The sequence below is a fragment of the Geotrypetes seraphini genome, chromosome 10, assembly GCF_902459505.1.
Source record: "Geotrypetes seraphini chromosome 10, aGeoSer1.1, whole genome shotgun sequence".
NCBI lineage: Eukaryota > Metazoa > Chordata > Amphibia > Gymnophiona > Dermophiidae > Geotrypetes > Geotrypetes seraphini.
Genome location: NC_047093.1, coordinates 50,714,175 through 50,732,951, shown reverse-complemented (window position 1 = coordinate 50,732,951; position 18,777 = coordinate 50,714,175). Strand labels below are relative to the sequence as shown.

The 18,777-nt window shown below is 49.7% G+C and overlaps 1 protein-coding gene across 1 annotated transcript in view; it reads left to right on the top strand.

The window, feature by feature from the left end:
- Positions 1-18,777, top strand: part of KYAT1 (kynurenine aminotransferase 1) — a 187,954-nt gene that overhangs the window by 81,707 nt on the left and 87,470 nt on the right. The gene's annotated exons all lie outside the window — the stretch shown is intronic.

The following is an 18,777-nucleotide window of genomic DNA, read 5'->3' as shown; positions in this document are numbered from 1 at the left end:
CCAGGAGGTGTTGCTGAGGTGGCAGTGTGCCTCCCTGTGGGGAGATGTAGAGTGCCGGGAGGCACGCTGAAGCCACCTTCGGCAAGAATCGGTGGTGGGTTCTGGGTACCACCTTATTCTCATGGGGGAGTGTGTCGGCCGACACGATGGTCAAGGTTTTCCCGGCCAGGAATACGGGATCTGCCTCCCCCAAAGGTTTGAAGGGGTCGAGGTGAGCTGATGCGGCACCAAGTTGAGGTCCCATCCGGACGGTGGTGGTCTGATCGGTGGGTGCAGATTGGACAGTCCCTTCATGAAATTTTGTGATTACTGGATGCCTCGACACTGGTTTGTTGTCTAGGACAGCGTGGTATGCCGCAATTGCACTTAGGTGGACCTTGATGTAAGTGGGTTTTAGGTCCCCCTGAGATAAGCTCAGTATGTCCTGCAGGATGTCCGGTATGGGGCAGTTGTAGGGGTCTCGCTGTGTGTCTGTGCACTGGTAGCGGAACCTTCTCCCTTTCAAACCCATAGCGTTTTCTGGTTGAAGGTCTTCTGGCTGCCATAAGAGTGTGCTCCACGTCTTGTGGTAGGTTCATCCTCTCATCATCCATGCGGTCAGGGCTAAGGAACGCAGGTCGTGGTGGAGGGTAAGGTTCCCGCGTTGTGTAATGAGAACTGCACTGATCGGGAGGGGGGAGAGGTGGGTGAACCGCTATCCCTTGCCGGAACGGGAACCATGGTTGCAGGGGCCCGAACACGGCAATCATGATCACCGTTGCTCTGTCCTGAAGAATCTTCTGCAGGACTTAGGGTGTGGCGGGTAGGCATATAAGAGTCCGTGGTTCCAACTCACAGACAGGCCGTCGGGGCTGAGACGGCGATGGGTTGATCTCTTTGCGCAGAAGGTCGAGTATTTTGAGTTCGGTTCGGTTGCAAACAGGTCGATGCTCGGTGTGCCCCAGGTGCTGAAGATCTTCTTCATCGCCGCTGGGTTGAGACACCACTTATCGGGTCCAGCTGGTGGCTGAGTCTTTCTGCCAGGTCGTTCTGCTCCCACGGGAGGTAAGTTGCCTGGATGGGGCATTGAATGGAGTTGGAGAACTCCCACATGTGGCAAGCTTCCTTGCAGAGCGAGGTTGACCCTGTCCCTCCCTGTTTGTTGATATAGTGCAAGGCCACCTGGTTTTCTGTTTGGGTAAGTACTGCCCTGCCTGTTTGAAGGTTTCGAGGGCATTCCCTATGGCCCTGAGCTTCAATAGGTGGGTGGTCAGAGGTTGGGTACACTGGTCCCAGTGATGTCTGAGGTGCCCTTTCAGGGATCTCATGAGTAGTCTGGTGTGCTGCACAACAAAGACCGGAGCGTGCTGACGATGAGCTGCTGGCAGGGATGCACTGGGCCAGGGATGTCATGGCGTCGATCTGGTAGTCCCGTAGGACGGCCTTGGTCTGCGTGGTGTCGATGACTGCCCAGATGAACGATATCCCCTGGGTGGGTATCAGGTGGGATTTCATGTAGTTGATGAGGAACCCCAGTTCTTGGAGGAGGGTTATGGTGGTTGACGGGGCTGCCAGCTGTCGAGATAAGATAGGACGCGCACCCCTTGAAGGCGAGGATGTGCCACTGCCACACACTTTGTGAACGCTCTTGGAAACGTTGAGAGTCCAAGGGGCAGGACCTTGTACTGGAGGCGTCTGTCTTGGCTATAGAAGCGATGATGCCTCCTGTGGGCTGGGTGCATGGGATACTAGCCAATAATCAGGCTGTAACAGGACCAAGACTGTACCCAGAGAGTGCATCTGGACCTTGTGTATGCACCTGTTGAGCTTACAGAGATCCAGGAACGAGCGTTGTCCTTGTCCATGGTGACGCGGGGGTTCCTGGAGTAAAAACCCCTTGGTGATCTCCTCTGTTCGTCACCGCCTCTATTGATTCTGCCGAAGCAGGTCCTCTCCTTGCTGCAGGAAAATTGGGTCATCAGATGGAGGGTGCCCCGCCCACTCGGGGGGCGGGGGTGGAGACGAATTCGGAATCCCTGCTTGATGATGCTGAGGGCCCACTGGTTGGTGATCCTGGGCCAAGCCTTTGCAGACAATCTGATCCTGCTGGGCCGGAGGGTGGTCAAGGTTCTGTTTTTGCCTTGGGGAGAGGGCTGCCCTTGGATGCCCCTGCCCCTCGGGCGGTGCTTGTTTGCGTAGCAGTTATGTTACTGTTGCGAGCGCTGGGGCACAGACTGCTGCCAATGTGGACTGGCTCAGTAGTGAGCTGGAGTCCCTATTTTATTTTATTTATTTATTTCCTCTCACTGGCCTCCTGATAAAGCCGCATCTGGAACTGGAACGCAGCAATTCGTGCGCTCAGCATTGCGCCCTCGAAGGTCTTTTTCCCCGTGGAAACCAGGGTTTTTCAGGTCCTTCCCTGACGGGGGTTGGAAGGAGGGGGGGTCGTGCTGCCCTGTTTCTCTTAAGCTACCGCAATGTCCATCCCTGGGCTGGAAAGATCTAGTACTTCAATCCCAGTCTCCTTGATGTTGGTTGCCCTGAGGAGGGAGTCAGCCAAATCTTGTCTCTGCAGTCCAGGAGATTCTTGTGAATTATTTATTTATTTATTTATTTATTTATTTTTTGTGGGTGGTGACTCAGGGCGTGGCTGGAGGCTGGTGTGTAGCTTGTTCCTCCGTTGCTTGGGTGCATGGCATGCCTCTGAACCGCGCCATGTTGTTGTGCGTGGCTCCCTCTAAAGGGGGACATACTGGGGAATGTAGCCCGCTGAGAGAGGAGTGGGTCAGCAGGAGGATTAACTGTGGCTGCTGGTCCCATCCCTGATGGTTTGCAGGTTCATATGCTGTTCCACTTGACTGGTTGGGTGGCTCCATGTACCCCACCGCCCTTCTCTGTCCTTCTTGAGAGGGGGGGAGAACCTGCAGAGAGGGGGCAGGATGCGCCCCTTCATCTGTGCCAGTGCTCCTGGCTGCGTTTCCCACTGTGCCTGGAGGCAGAGAAAGAGGAGTGATAATGCCTCTTGAATGGGCTTCTCCTGCTGTACTGCCTATTGTATATTAAACTGTACAGCGCTGCATATGCCTTTCAGTGCTATAGAAATCATGAATAGTATCATAGTCCCTCATGCTAGCTGGAAAAGCACTCTGCCTAGGTTTTATGAAGAGCAAACAGCTTTTTAGACTGAGGAGTTTCAAACCCCCACCTTTGGAAAGGCATGGTCTGACCTGCCACATCTCTGATGATATCAGCACCCTGCTGAGAAAGGCAGACTCCTGGTTCCCAACATGAGAGGGGGAGGGGGAGCAGGGTGGGAGAGGTGTGAATTGCAGACTCTGCAGGACCCCAAGAGGGAAAGAAACATCGAGGAGTTGTTTTTTTGTTTTTTTTTTCAGCATGTCCTTTACAAGCTGAACTCTGGGGCAGCATGTCTCCTACTGGGGGGAGAGGTCTACAGGTCCCCTCCAAGGGAAAGAAGCATGGGAGATTCTTTCTCCTTAAATTCAGATTGGGAGGAGGGTGGGGCAGAGCCCTCGGGGCTGCAACAGATTATCAGAGGTTTTCCCAAAAACAAGCAAATAGCACTTACCTTTGAACCCCGATCGGCTCCCTGCAGAGGCTGGCTGTAGTGGCAACATGCAGGGACTCCTGGAGAGATCTCTCAGTCTGGCGAGACTCCTATCGGCTGCCCTGCAGAGGCTGGCTGAAAGCGGCAACATGCAGGGACTCCGGGAGATATTTCTCTACTGGGCCAAGTGCAGGCGGGGGGATTAGCTGAGCCAGGGCATCCTGGAGGCTCCTTGCCACTGTAGCTTGTGGATCCCCCGCTGCTGCATTCTGATGAGGATGACTGCTGGAGGAAGATTCTCGGGCCTCACTTCTCTTCATGCCCTGCAGAGGCTGGCTGTAAGCAGCAACATGCAGGGACTCCTGGAGAGATCTCTCGGTCTGGTGAGACTCCTATCGGCTTCCTGCAGGGGCTGGTGGCTAGCGACAGCATGCAGGACTTCCGGGAGAGATTTCTCGACCGGGCAAGTTGCAGTCGGGGGGGGTTGACAGAGCCAGGACGTCCTGGAGGCTCCTCACCGGATTTGTCTGTGGATCCCCCGCTGCTACGCTCCGATGAGGATGGCTGCTGGAGGAAGATTCTCGGGCCTCACTTCTCTTCAAGAAGTCTCTCAGTGCCCTCTTCCTTAGCTTGCGTGCCCGTGGAGACAGACGGACGCAGTGCATGTAACACTGTTCCTCGTGCACTATACCCAAGCAGCGAACGCACAGGTCGTGAGGGTCCAGTGTGCTCATCCTTTTCCTGCAGCCCGGACATTTCTTTGATGTTTCTGGCATCTTCAAGATGGTAAGTAGAACAAGTTTTGATTGTAGAAAAATGGAGAGCTGTGGAAAAATCCGACCGATGGGAACGGGCGGAAACTAAAGACTGGGGATTAGGGGGAAGCAGGGGGAAATGGGTAGGGCTCGGGAAAGCCCAGTGGGGCCCGGGCACTGCACGTGCTCAGAGAGAAAAAAAAAAAAATCTCTCTGAGCTATTGGAGAGCTTATCCGCAAATTGGGAGCTGTTGGGACAACACCCATATGTGGCTGACTATCCTGCTGTCCACGGAGAACCTATGTTACAGGTAAGTAACTACACTTATTTGCTGTTGTCTGGATGAAAATACCTTTTTTTTCTCTCTCTCTCCCCACAAAGCCATTATTTGTTCTTTTCAAATATGTACATTTATGTAACTGTCAATTATGTTTAAATTTAAAATCAGTTGCTAGTTTCTAATTGCCCTTGTTTAACGTACTGCTACTACTATTTCTATAGCGCTACCAGCTGCACGCAGCGCTGTACATTAAACACACAAGAGCTCATGACTGATATTAGCCATCGCTTATTTAATGACTTTGCTGTGGGAACTTTTTTACTTTGTGCACCAGGCTGTGTCAGGGCAATCAGGGGAGGATTCTCAAAACTTAACTTAAAATCTGACGGGCTGCTACCGCGGTCACTATTGTAATGATTTAAAAAAAGGCAAGTAATTCTCAAAAGACCCTACATGCAAATGAAGTTCACGAATGTTCACGTGGGCTCGCTAAATTTACATGAGATGAGTCACTGGTGGCAGCGATCAGCCCATGCGCACAATACACCTGCATAGTTTTTTAAAGAACAGATATTTTGCTTGTGTAATACACATAAAATATTTGTGCCATTAAAAAAAAAATGAAAAAGAAAACCAGGCAGACCTGTCAGTAACACAGTTACCGACAGGTCTACAGCAATCGGGTTTTAGGATCGGTAAAACCCGATGCTAAATAGCCAAGCAATATAAGTGAATCAATTGCTTGGCTATTTTGCATGGGGTTTTATTAATTTGCATGGCCGGATTGGAAAATGGGCGATTGAGGGAAAAAACACATGGTGGTCCGTTTAGTGAATCAGGTCAGGTAGCAGCAATCGTCACTAAACCTGGAGAACAGGTTTAGTGACGATTGCTGACTTTAGTGAATCTAGCCCTTAGAGTCAGTCTTGTCAGGTCTTCAGTCTGAGGCAGTTGTCTCTCTTTGGCTTCTGGTCATTCACCTTTTAGAGAACGTTTGGAAAGAGATGACCATTTCATAAAAGAGTTATCTTCCTTAATAACCAAAGCATTAGAGGTTTTACAAATTTCTTCACTGGTGACTTAGATGACTGCTTAGTACTAAAAAGCCTCCTAAAGCCTTTCCTGTCCATGAAGCTCACTGCTGTTCACTGGAACATGCCAGATGTCAGTCTTTTTTTTTTTTTTTTTCAAATAATTTTTATTGGAAAAGCAGTCAATACAAACAATAAACTCCAGTCATGAAACAATATAACTGGTACAGCAGAGGAATAGAGCAGAGCTGTGAACAAAGTCAATACAACAGGAGAAGTGCAAACAGAACGTCCACCAGATAAAAATACAGAAACAAGCTAAGAGAGAGGGGAAACCCCCCTCCAAAAAACGGGGCTGAGAGGGTGTAGCAGGAAGTAGACCTCCTAAATTTAACGGACTGCTGGAACATTTTTGTAGAATTAGAAACCCCTCTCACATCACTCACCCACCCATCCTCTCCTCAGAGCCAACCCATGCAGCACACTCAAGCCACAACATACATACACCAAGCATACCACAGTCAGACATCAGGCACACTAGCTCGAGAGCAACCGGCTATGCCAGTAAGTTGAGGTCCCATAGGGTAGACCTCCCAAATCCCTAAAGACAGAATTAGGTCGATACAGCGAAGTCGGCCGAGGTGTGAAACTCCCTCCACAGGGAAACATAAAGCTTTTAGTCGCTACTCAGGGGGGCTATGTAGATCTGAAGTTCAAATGCTGCGAGCTCCCGCATTTTATGAAGCCACTGGATGAAGGATGCCAGGACCGCCTCCATCCAGTGCAGGAGTAAGAGCTTTTTTACTGCCAGGAGTGCAGTGTATAAGAACTTCTGGTGTGGAAGGGCGAACTCTGAAGATAAAACCTCCCTCTGATCTCCCAAAAGCAAGTCAGTAATTCCTGGGTACTGGCCGGCCAAGCAGGTCATCAAGGAAAGGGAGAACCTTGAGCCAAAGAGCTGCATGGGGGCATTCCATAAACATATGTAACAGTGTGCCCATGGCCCTCTGACAATGGGAGCAAGTGGCATCATCCCAAAGGCCCATGGACCGACCCGAGCCCTGGATATAAGCGCACAGTGGATGATCTTAAATTGCATCTCTCGGAGATCCTGTTAATTGAATAAGATTAGTAAAAAGGTCAAAAAATTGGGCGTTGATATAATCAAGAGCCAGGATGTCAGTCTTAAGTGGCTAGTTATGACCTATCCTTCATAAGTTGGAGAAACTTAGATTGCCCACGTCGATGCCTTGGTAACAGCACCGACAAAGAAAACTACTATTCCTGAATAAGGAGACGTAGTTCTCAAACCTTGATTTGGCATTGTTGCTCAGAAGCAACATGTGTTTCTATGGCTCTTATGAGAGATCTGTATCTCCAAATGCCTGTAACAACGGGATCTGGATAGTTCCTACTACCGCCCAAACACCCCCTCCCTGAATCCCCTCCAAATAACTAATAGACCACACACATATTTGGTATAAATAGCCGCAGCTCAATTTATTAACAAAACAGGTAATAATTTGCATAAATTAACATCCACAAGCATTAACTTCCATATAACAAATCTGCAGCTCCTCCCGAGCTACCCGGTGTAACCAACAACAAATTTCCCCCGACCCTGCCATAAACAGCAAGAGTCTGAGGGGTGGCATGACCTCATGCCCCATTAACCGAGTCAGTAGACCCCCGGGCACGGCTCCCCGCCGGCCCACCGCTCGCCGGATGAGCCCCAGCACCCAGTAGCTCAGGAGACCCGCCACAGGACTGTATTCATACAGGCCCCCCCCCAATAAATGGAGGCGCAAGGCAAGGACTCTCTCACAACCCGATGCAAAATGATCGAGCAGAAGATCCCAGCCCACCGCCGACAAATGAACCCCGTCCTTATGAAAAAAACAACGCAAGAAACATCAACCCACTCATGCAATAACTGCATACCCCCTTGACTAACTACCCACCTGCCGATTAATCTTACCCAACCCCCGCGTCCAACGACGAGACGCTAAACAACGGGGGCGGGGGCCAATATCGGACCAAACCAATAATACCCCAGGGAACCAATCCAACACAACCCTCAAGTCATCCTTAATGAGGTTCACTAAGTCCTTGCCTGAACATGCATCAACATCATTCCCCCCAAGGTGCACCAAAAGCAAGTCAGGATGACGAGGCCGCAATCGTAGGCGTTCTAGCAATAGCAGCAGCTGACTCCACCTCATCCCACGTTGACCCCACCAGGAGACACGGAGGCCCCGATGACCCAGTCCCAAATGGCGACCGCCAGGACGAATAGCTGCTCGTTCCGCCGCCCAGTGAACAAATGAGTGGCCAGTGATCCACAGGGAATAAAAACGGCCACTGGAACCTGAAAGAAAAACAAGAACAGCTAACCACCAGCAAATACAACCCCAATTTTTTAGTATTTATTTATTTATTTTAATGAAATGTACAAAACACAACACACCCAACCCCTACGGAGTGCCCCGCCCCACATTCGACACCAAGAAAGGCCCCCCCCCCGACGAATGTAGCCCCGAAAGGCGTCCAAAGCCCAACGACCCAACCGCTGTATGCCCTCTCTAGACATACCAGCCATGCTAGCACTCGTAGCCGCTCCAATTCTGAAGGAATGAGTCCCATAAGCGGCTGGGTTCTCACCACAGCGCTCCAAGGCCAAATGTAAAACCGCCTGTATTGATAACGCGTAAGAGGAGAACCCTGAGCGTGAACAAACAATGCGGAACCCCCAACCGGACGAACCTCCAGAAAAGCTCGCAGCTGAGTAACTGGACACGAACGACAAGCAGCTACCGAATGCAAAACCACCCATTGACCCAGAGCACACTGATCTGTCTTGGAGCTAACAATAAGAAGCCGCAAAGTCGAGTTCTGGAAGCGAACATGCTGAACCAGAAGTCCACGCGAGCCTGAGCGAGCCAAAGGACCGACCAACAACTCACTAACCCACAAAGCCCCAAAAAATGCTATGGTAAAAGCAGCCTGAAACAAACATGCTTCGTATGGCAAGCTAGCCACCTCCACCAACGCATCAAGCAATCGGAGGAGTAACTCATGCGTGATGGGCAACCGCGTGTCCCGAGGACACGGGTGAACATAGCCCATAGCTCGAAGCAGGCGCTGAACCAAGAAACCGGAAACAGGGCAAGCCCAACCCAGAGCCCTGCAAAAAAATGCGAATCCTGCCAGGCGCCCATGAACCACGCCCCGGGATGTATGAGCCCGAAAGGACGACAGCACGAAATCCGCCAATAAGGATTCGGCCACATCTCCCGGGCACCAGCCCCGATCTGCCAGAAAGGTCGCCACCAACCGAAAACCCGCAGCATAGTGCGACCAAGTAGAATCAGCTACAGACAGGCGGAGCATCTCCCAGATTCCTTTCTGACCAGGTTCCATAAATACGCTGGCATCGGCGAACCATCTCGCTCGAGCATCTGGTGCCAATCGACGAAACTACAAAAAATTGAAACGAGACAAGGCATCAGCAATTCCATTCTGCAAACCTGGAACATGACACACCCGTATATATAAGTTCAACTGCAAACACCGCAAAACGAGCTCCCGTATCAAAGCATTTACCGCCAGACAGCGCGCAGCTTGCTTATTTACCACGTCAACCACTCCTAAATTATCACACCAAAAAATCACCCACCGATTGCGCAACACATCCGCCCACAACTCACAGGCCACTACTAGGGGAAACAACTCCAATAATGTAATATTTTTAGTAATACCAGAGCGAACCCACTCCTCCGGCCAACGTTCAGCACACCAGGCACCACGACTAAACAAACCAAAACCCACACCACCGGCGGCATCAGAATACAACTCCAAATCCAAACTGGACACATCTGGCGCCTGTATGGGCACCGACCCATTGAAATCACGCAAGAAAAGCGCCCACATACGAAGGTCTGCTTGTACCCCAGCCGAAAGACGCAAAAAATGTCTGCGATCACACACTCCAGAAGTAGCCGCAGACAGCCTACGAGAAAAAACACGACCCATAGGCAGCACTCTACAAGCGATATTAAGTGATCCCAACAAGGACTGAACAGTATGCAAAGTCGATTTAGGTGCCAAAATCACCCGCTCAATAAGCGCTAACAACTGTCAAACTTTCACCTCAGGAAGACGAGTAACCATAGCCCCTGCATCAAGTTCGATCCCCAAAAACACCAGAGAGGTAACCGGGCCCTCGGACTTATCCCCAGCTAACGGAACACCAAACTCGGCTGAAAGCTCCTCGAAAGCCCTCTTTAAGCGCGCACAAACCGTACTGCCACCTGCACCTATAAACAAGAAGTCATCCAAATAGTGCACCACCGAAGCGACACCCACCCGTTGTACCAATACTCAATGCAGAAAAGAGCTGAACTTTTCAAAATAAGCACACAAAATGGAACATCCCATCGGCAAACAACGATCGTAAAAATAGGAACCCTCAAAATGAAAACCCAACAACGGAAAGGACTGTGGATGAATCGGCAACAACCGAAAAGCCGATTCAATATCAACTGTAGCCAAAAGCGCTCCCTGCCCCGCCTCCACTATAAGCCGCAAAGCACAGTCCAAGGATGCATACCGCACAGAACACAGTTCACGCGGAATGCCTTCATTAACCGAGTGACCCATCGGTCGAGACAAGTTATGAATGAGACTAAACTGACCAGGCACCTTTTTAAGAATCACTGCCAAAGGAGATATAATCATCTGTGCAAAAGGAGGCTCCCGAAAAGGACCGGCAATATGCCCCAACTGCAATTCCTCAGATAACTTAGTCCAAACCACGCCACACAACTGGGAAACCGAGGAAGTATTCTGAACCCGTCCCCCAACCAAAGACCCTTGAAAAGGTATAATGAAACCGGACATAAAACCTGCTTCCAAAAAGGCAGCCGTCTCCCGGGAACTATACCTCCGAAGCCAGGGGCGCATCGCCCCAAGTGGATCGGAGTCGGCAACATCACAGAAAAATCACTTCCCTGCCCCCCCTGCAGCACCGCCACTCTGCTTGGGACACTTGAGGGCCGCATGCGCCTGGCCACACACCGAGCAGGCATGTCTAAACTTACAGTCGGTAAAGGGGCAGCTGGGCTTGTTGAATTTCCAACACACATCCGACCCTGCTGCAGAACCCCCACTGACCCCCCCTCGAAATGGCCGCCCTCCTCCCGCAGAGCTGAGAGCAACCCGACCAACCTGGTTGGACAGAGACTTAGACGCCATGTGGGTAAGCCACAAATTCATGTCCTGGGTGCCCCAAGACATAAACCTGTTCTCCTCCATTTTGTCCAGAAAAGCCTCATCATAATTCAACCAGGCCCAACCGCCAAACCGCTGATACGCATCGAGTACGGAATCCGCATATGCCAACAATAAACCGTACTCCTGAGGGTTGGCATGCCCCCATACGCTGGTCAGCCTCAAAAACGCCCACACCCAATTAAGAATTAACCGCGCCACGGGAAAAGGCTTAATCTCCTTCCTATCTTTCTTTGATTTTTTATGACCCCGTCTATGAGCCCTGCCCTCTAACAAGCGAAAAATATCCACACAAGACTGCTGGCGAATTTTACGACGCAAAGCCCGAGGCACCCGTTCCCAGAGCTCTGTAAGAGCTACCAATGCAGGCGCCCCCCGTACACCACCTGAAGAAACCGCACCATCGCCACCAGCAGAAAACTCAACCCTACCCGTCAGCCCCTTGGAGGAGGACGACGAAGCAGACGAAGACGAGGAAGACCCTGTTGATGAAGATGACGACTCACCCCGCTGACATCTACGTTTACCCTTTTTACCGCGTGCTTTTCCCGCGAGAGCAACCTGAGCAGGCGCCACATTACCCTGTGAAGAAGATCCAGGGTCCACACCTCCTCCTGCAGAGACGCCGCTGACAACAGTCCCAATCGAGGAAACAGGTCCTGAAGCTGAGACGCCACAAACAGCAACCCCAGGCAAGGAAGACGGGAGCTGAGAAGGTCCCACAGTGCCACCGCCAGCAGCCACCACACCACTGAGCGCCGAACTGCGCTCCAATCCGGAACATCCAGGCCTCTCCGATATCCCAACAGCTCCAACCTCCGTCGCTCCGGAATCTCGACCACCAGGAATAAAGGCAGGAACCTGCGGAGACCAAGAAAACAGAGGCAGGACCAGGCAAAACACCCCCAGCCATACCCATCGGAACTCCCCAAATAGCGCCCTAACCGCCACTGAGCATAAAACCCATAGCCACGGGGCCAGCAGAGCTCCCCCCCAGTGTGAAACAGAAGGCCCCACTCCGCTAACAGAAGACCCAGGACCCCAGGAAGGAGAACCCCAACCCGGACCCCAACCCCCTGGAAAAACGCCAGCCCAAGACGTGGAAGCTCCCCCAACTGGAGCAGCCCCATAACCTAAGCAATCCATCCCCCTGCCTAAACCAAAAACATTAGGAGACCCACAGGGCTCTAAACCACCCATCCCTCGAGGTACGCTAGCAACAGCCCCCCCCCCCCCGATATGCTCCAGCACCCCCCTCCACCCCTGGGAGAACCATGGAAGCCGAATCCACCGTCTCAGACACTCTCCCGCTCGTCTCCAATGGTACAGAGACAGCACATGCAGCAGCAGGCAAAAAAGCCGTTACTGAGGCCCCGCCCACTCGCGAAGCAGACGAACTGCGCCGGCCGAAACGGCCCCTCTCGAGCCGTCCAACGAATCTGTCCGAAGCTGAGCCTTCCCTGAAGAAACTCCTGTTGTACCTCCACTCCCCCGGGTCACCCCCATACCGGCAATGGCAAGAGCCGACAACGCGGCCGCCTTTGAACAGCGCACTGGATGAACCATCTCCTCCCCAGTGCCCCAACCCACCTGCTGTGCCGGCTCCTCCGAGAAAGAATCGCCCGCTAGAATAGAAATTTCAGCCACGTCTCCCTCTGCACCGTCACCCATCGCGCTGCCAGACTCCATGACCCTCAAGCAACCGCCGACACGGACATGGCACCAACAGAAAAAAGCCGCCCTGGAGGACCCAGAAAAACGGAGTCCTCCAAGGTCCCGGCTTTAAAGCTTCCTCCCAAGCCACACCCACTCCTTTCCTCCTATCACGCGCTACACTCCTAGCGCGAACCACACCTCCACTATACACCCCCCCCCCGACTTCCTATTCTATCCTTCCCTTTACTAACCTGCCTCATGGGCAACCTAGGGCTCCCAGCCCCGTGTTACCCTTCGCCCTTCGAGATGGGCTCTTGGGCTACTCTTTATCTTGGCACTGTTGCTCTCTTTCAACATCAAGTTACATAAAGCAGCCATTTCACCATCTTCCAATTAAAAGGTTAAGGATGTTCAGGATTGGTGGTTAGAAGCAGTTTTGAGGCTTTACTTTGAGATGATCAAATTATCGCTGTAGGCTAGTGTGTAGCTCACATGAGGCCAGAGTATACCTCCATTGGGTTCAGCTTGCTAGTGAAGCTGATCTCCAGTCAACCCTGGATTTCTTTTTCTTCATCTGGGAAACACTCTTTACGAACCCAATGACAGGGTTTGCAGAGTCTCCTGCTTTTTTTTTTTTTTTTCTAGGTGAACCAGATTCCCAGGTGTTTCCAATTCCCAACTAAAGCAGCTCCCTAACACTGACACAGCATAAGGTACTGTACATCACCAGGACCAATTGAGGGGAAACTCTCAAGGTCCTCTGTTCTCTCCAGAGCCAGGAACTCCCTGAACACCTTAGAGGACAATTCAAAAGCTCCTACTAGAGGAAGAAAGGAAAACTCACTGCACAAATACCTGATGCCTCTGTGCTTTTTCAAGTCTAGATGAATATATAAATCTCTAACTTGTCCTTATCAGCTTTTTAATACAGTTTCAAACATGGATTACTAAATATTCTAAAACTGATACAAGTTATTCTTTTATAGCTGATCAAGCTGCAGATGCTTGTGTTGCAAAGATGTCTTGGGTATGTTCTGTATTTACAGTCCAGTTGCCCACACCCAATTCTGAGACCGTGATGTCAGAGAATTGGCTGGATTTTTGTTGACTAAATATGTTTTCTCAAATATTAGCAGTTTGGGTAGTGGAGACTCCACCCTCTTTTTGGGCCTGGAGGAACCATTTGCTTGCTTTGTTGCTACTTGAACATTGGATGGCTGGATCTACCCTGAAGTACTTCCTTCAAATCTGGAGGCCTTATATATTATCTCAGTCATAAAGCTTGCAGTGATTTTTGAATGGGTTGTAGGGATAGCTTTCAAGATTTGCGGCTGTTTGGTGTTTAACTGCGAGTCTCATCTACTGCTGGGGTTTTTTTCTCTTCTCTTTCTTTCCATTTCTCTTATTTTCTTCTGAGGGGTTGGGGATTCTTGGGGGGGATATTGGGGGTGGGGGTTCGCTATTATTGGTCCTTTCTACTTACTTGCCTCAGATATATTGTTCAGGTTCTCTGCTTTATTGAGGGGCTAGACTTGTGGTCTCCGATATAATGGCGGTATTTGTAGGGGTTGGATTTGTTTCTTATTATGCTTTGATTTTCTATTTTTTTGTGAGGGGGGTCTTTCTGGTGGGTTTGGTTCATGGTAGAGTTGCAGTTCTTTTGCATATGTTTCTTGTTGTGGGGAGGGGGGGTTATGGGGTGAAAACACAAATCGTGGAACAAGTGTTCATATTTGTATTGCTTTGTTGATTGTTCTCCGTGTGGTGTCCTTAATAAAAACTTTTTGAGCATAATCTGTTTTCCCTAAAATTGGTGAATTTAAAAAAATGTCTGTTTTAGAGTCTGTTCTCCAATGTACGCCCAAAGGTATAAACTATCCTTCCCCTCTCTACACGGTATTCGCTATGCAGGCAAACTGGGAAAATCCCTTCTCTTCAGAATCAATCACAGGTCTTTGGAACGACCCTGCTGCGGAACCTGGGCTCCCTCCAATTATTCCACAAGCAACTGAAAACCTGGCTTTTCACTAAAATGTAATTCTATCCCCCCTTACTCTTCTATATATAAGTTCATGTAAACCTTTTTTTTTCCTTCTTTTCTTTTATTTTAAGTTCTTGTAAACCATGCCGAGCTCCACATCCGTGGAGATGATGCAGTATATAAACTTAAGGTTTAGTTTAGTTTAGAATTGATGAATAAATCTTAAGGACAGGCCTGGTACCATTTCAATTAAAATCCGCAGTCATTTGATCTATGCCACAAGGAGGTGAGGGTTTGATTTGGATGATGTTTCTAATTTTTGACCAATCTCTTCCTTATCTTTTCTTTGTAAAGTTTTTTTTAAAAAGCTGTATTGAATCAGTTATTGGACTTTGTGGATACCAAGTGTATCCTGGAAGCCACAACACAGATTTAGGAAATATAATAGTACAGAAACATCTTTACTATCTACAATGGATGTTCTTCAACTGGGGAGACTGATATATTTTGGTTACACCATTGGATCAATTGTATAATGGCAGGGTTGACGTTGGATGGATAGCATGTACGTGCTTTCTCAATTGTAGTTTTTACTTCTTGCAATCAGCTCTGAACTTTAAGGCTGAGCAGAATGTAAATGTGCTAAATAAACTGCTGCTTTTGCTACTTTGAAGCATGATATTCTATTGCAGTGACTTCTAATAATAATAATAGTTTATATACCGCAATACCATTAAGTTCTATGTGGTTTACAGAAGATTAGTGGAGTACAAGTTGAGTTGACGTACAAGTTGAGTTAACTTAAGGGATGTGGGAACAATGGGGAGAAAGGGCAAGAGAGGGGAAGGAGGGAAGTGGGTCAGCTGTCTAGGTATTTCAGGAATAGGTGAGTTTTGAGGCGTTTCCTGAATACCTTATAAGTGGTGGGCAATAGGAGTTGTTCTAGGTCTTTACCCCATAGAGCAGCCTGCTGTGAGAGAAGATGCTCATGGTGTTTTTTTAGTTTACATCCTTACATTCTAGCCACTGGAATAGGTGGAACTGTCTTTATGTGGTTCCAATCTTATTTCCATGGCTGAATTCAGATTTCTTGTTGGAAATTCATCAACAGAATTTGTCCAGCATTGAGTGGCGTACCCTAGGGGTTAACTTTGCTGTTTTATTTAATATGAGGGTAAATCAATAAGTAAAGGCAAAATACAATTAACAGCTGTAATAGAAATAACTGCAAGCAACAGAACATATCACTTTTCCACATAGGCCCCAGGCACGACAACACATTTGTTGTATCATTCAACTAGCTTCTGAATTCCTACAGAGAAGATTTTCAGCTGCTCCCACAGCCAGGTAAGAAATGCTTCCTTTACTTCCGTCATGCTTTGGCTTTTGCTCTGCAGGTCGAAGTGATACACTTATGTCTCATCCCCAGTGACAATTCTCTCTAAAATACTCAGCTCTTCTTCATACCATCTCAGAACTGGGTCACAACCTCCACACACTATGCAGATCAGTAAGCTGGTTGGGAACCCATTATACACAGACAGCAAAGTTGCTTACCTGTAACAAATGTTTTCTGTAGACAGCAGGGGAATGTAGCCACACTTGTTGGTGAAATCCTCTTGGTGAGCCTGTGTATTGGTACTCTCCCCTAGCTGCTATAGTAAGCTTTTGTCTTACTGAGCATGTGCAGGATGCCCTACACCTGGAGCCCTTCCCCTCATCCTGTCAGTTTTGTCTTTAGCAATATTGGAGAGCTACTTTTAAAATACCTTGCTTCAATTACAATCATTTTTTCTGGAGAAGCACCATGTCATTTTATGGCTGCTATGACTGCCTAAACTCCATGCATGGTTTTAAGTTCAAAAAGTAATAGGACATTGCAGTTTCCTTCCTCTAAACCAGGGGTGTCAAAGACCCTCCTCGAGGTCCACAATTGTCGGGGTTTCAGGATTTCCCCAATGAATATGCATGAGATCTATTTGCATGCACTGTTTTCATTGTATGTGCTATGCTTTCATTGCTGTGCTGCTGTTCCTGCCAACTTCCACTGGTGCACAAATGCTGCTTCTTATCACCACTACTTGCTATGTTCATTACCTTTCCCAGCACTCTCTCCTCTACCAATACCTGGCTTCCTCCCACACCAGTCCACAAATAAGTGTAACCCTGCACCCTCCAGCCCAGCCAACCACAATCCACCACTTCCCATCAATCGCACCAAGATCCCAATGTTCTGGCCAGCAGGGATGGCTGTAACACAGCTGGACATTTTTTTTAATCTTTTAAATAAACCAAAAATTTAAAATACATAGAAATCAAATAGAAAAACAAAACAAACCCCACTGGCTACAGAATACTTGGCCCAGCCACGCCACATGAGGAACCTCTGTCTGAACATATGCTGGGGCAAGAAGGGACCACAACTCCTCCAGGTATCTCTCTGGGTGTAAGCACAGACTAAGAGAAGTTCCAGGGTCCTTTCCATCTGCCACTGCTCAACTGGATGACCAGGTCTTCATCTGGCTCCAGAAGGCAACCAGGACTGAACAGCTGCATGGGCTACAAGTTTATCATCTACTGGATGGTTGCATTGTGCACTATAGAGGGCACAGCTAACAAGAATTTATTCTGTTTTTATTTGCAGACTAGTGTTTAAGCCCGTTAGATTAACGGGTGCTAGATGACCGCCTCTCCTGCTTTTGAACCTGGGCAGGGGCAGGGGCAGAGCCGGGGTGGGAGGGAGTGACGGTGGGAGAGCAATTTCAAAGCCTCGGAAGCGGCGGCTCCTTGAGCAATCCGTGCTTACAATGTCCCCACACTCGCGGTCTGGCTGGCTCCCCCACCAAAGCCCTTCGCAGTGTCAGCCCCTCCCGCATCCATCCCCGCGTCCCAAGCCTCTCCGAAGGCCGGCTCCCATGAAATGGTACCCCTCTGTCCAAAGCCGCCACGGCAGCCTCCCTCAAAACACATTTCAAATCTGACATATTGTAATCACAAAACAGAAAATAAAATTATTTTTTTTACCTTTTGTTGTCTGGTCATTATTCATATCATGTAGGGGTCCTAGGCTATGGTTGGCTTTTGATAACTCATTTGCCAGGGCCCCTTCTTTCTTCTTCCCTCCCTCCATCCCTGCAGCTGAAGACAGGCACCTCCCCCCAGTGGTCTGAGACAGGAGGGAGCAGTTAGGAGAGGATCTGAGGGCAAAGAGGGGCTCAACAGCGCACAACCAACTTTCCTTCCCTCCCTCCATCAGGTGCAGTGAATCCACCAATGTTAAAAGGAGCCGCATCGAAATCGGAGGCTTGCCACTGCCGTAGCACGTTCCCCTCTGCCTTGGTCCCGCCCCTTCTCTGACATATGGGACCACGGCAGAGGGAACGTGTTACGGTGGCGGCAGGGCTCCAATTTCAAAGCAGCTGCTTTTAACATAGACGGAGCTGAACTGACCTGATGGAGGAAGGGAAGGAACGGTGGGGCAAATTTCGGCAACAGCAGGAATTGTTTGGCAGGCCAAGCACCGGTTTCTTTAGGCAGCCCCGGTTGTTTACTTGGATTCAATGTGAGCCGGGTGAGGAAGGCCGCGGCAGCCTCGCGGCTAGGTAGGGGGACAACAATGGCACTTATGCTCAAGCCCCCGCCGCAGCTCCTCTCTCGATCCTGGTGCGGTTCGAGAGAGGAGTCGTGGCGGCGGCTTGAGCATAAGCGCGATTGTTGTCCCCCTACCTAGCGGCGAGGCTGCGGCGGCCTTCCTCACCCGGCTCTCACGGCTGGCGGCCGGCGAACCTTAATGCTGACATTGAATCCAAATAAACAACCGGGGCTGCCTAAAGAAACATGGTAATCATATTCTGTTCTGAAAGCCCCCGCCGCAGCTCCTAGGCGGTTGAGGGGGGAAGGTTGTGGTCGGAATTGCTAGGCTGCAGCGGATGTGTGAGTTGCGAGTGTGGGGCCTGTAGCGGTGCGAGGTGGAGAGCGGGCTGTGGTGACGTAGTAGGCGCGCATGCACACTCGTGTTTCCGCGACGGGATCAGGGAACACAATTTTTTTAGTGCGCATGCGCGTCCTACCATTTTATTATATTAGAGAGAGGGGCATAACCCACTCACCTGACATGGTCTCATGGATGATCAAGAAGAATGTTTAAATCATTTCTAAATAATGATACAAATCTATAGAAATAACTGAAGAGGGGCTGAACAAGGAGAGAGAGGAAGAGACAGCATCCAGATTACAT